Source organism: Ostrea edulis, chromosome 2 (assembly GCF_947568905.1).
Source record: "Ostrea edulis chromosome 2, xbOstEdul1.1, whole genome shotgun sequence".
In the NCBI taxonomy this organism is placed as follows: Eukaryota; Metazoa; Mollusca; class Bivalvia; order Ostreida; family Ostreidae; genus Ostrea; species Ostrea edulis.
This window is the reverse complement of record NC_079165.1, coordinates 35,899,065-35,899,795: the sequence shown is the minus strand read 5'-3', so window position 1 is coordinate 35,899,795 and position 731 is coordinate 35,899,065.

Here is a 731-nt window from a genome sequence, read left to right as displayed (position 1 = left end):
AACTGAGCTCCAATTAATTTGATGTGTGCATCATTTCAATAATTAATTTGATGTGCGCATCAATAATTCAATTGATGAGAGAAATGATTGATTTGATGCGCGCATCTATTGAATTATTGTGCGCAGGAATTGAATTGATATCTTCTTGCGTTTATTAGTTTGGCGCTCCGTAGCATTATGGTTCTCATAACGAATGGAATCCGTCCAAGGTTCGATCCAAAGGTGCTGCTAGCCGCGATGTGGGTTCCACAACTACAGAATCCGTCCAAGAGTCAAGAATAGCCGTTTTGTGGTTTTTTCAAATAGCTAATAGAATCCGTAAGATAAGTCATAATGCCATTCTGATGCCGTCAGAAAGATTGCTTGTATCTTGCTTAACTTCTCGCTCGAGAAGTTTTCACTCATATGGAGACGTCACCAAGACCGGTGAAGGGCTCAAGATTTAAGCCTATGCTCGGCGCTTAATAACGGTCATTGAGCAGTGAAGGTTCTTTAGCGTGCCACACCTACTGTGACACGGGACATCCGTTTATAAGGTCATCTCCGAGGACCCGTGACATTCACACCTTATGCCGAGCGTTTGGCGATGGAACTGTCACTACCTGTTTTAACGACTTAGGTTTGTCGCGGCCGGGGCCGTCAGAAAGAATCGACAGCATGACCATTGCGGTTCATCAACAGATACAACCTTAAAGCTGACATGAATTAATAAATACGTACACTTTCTCATC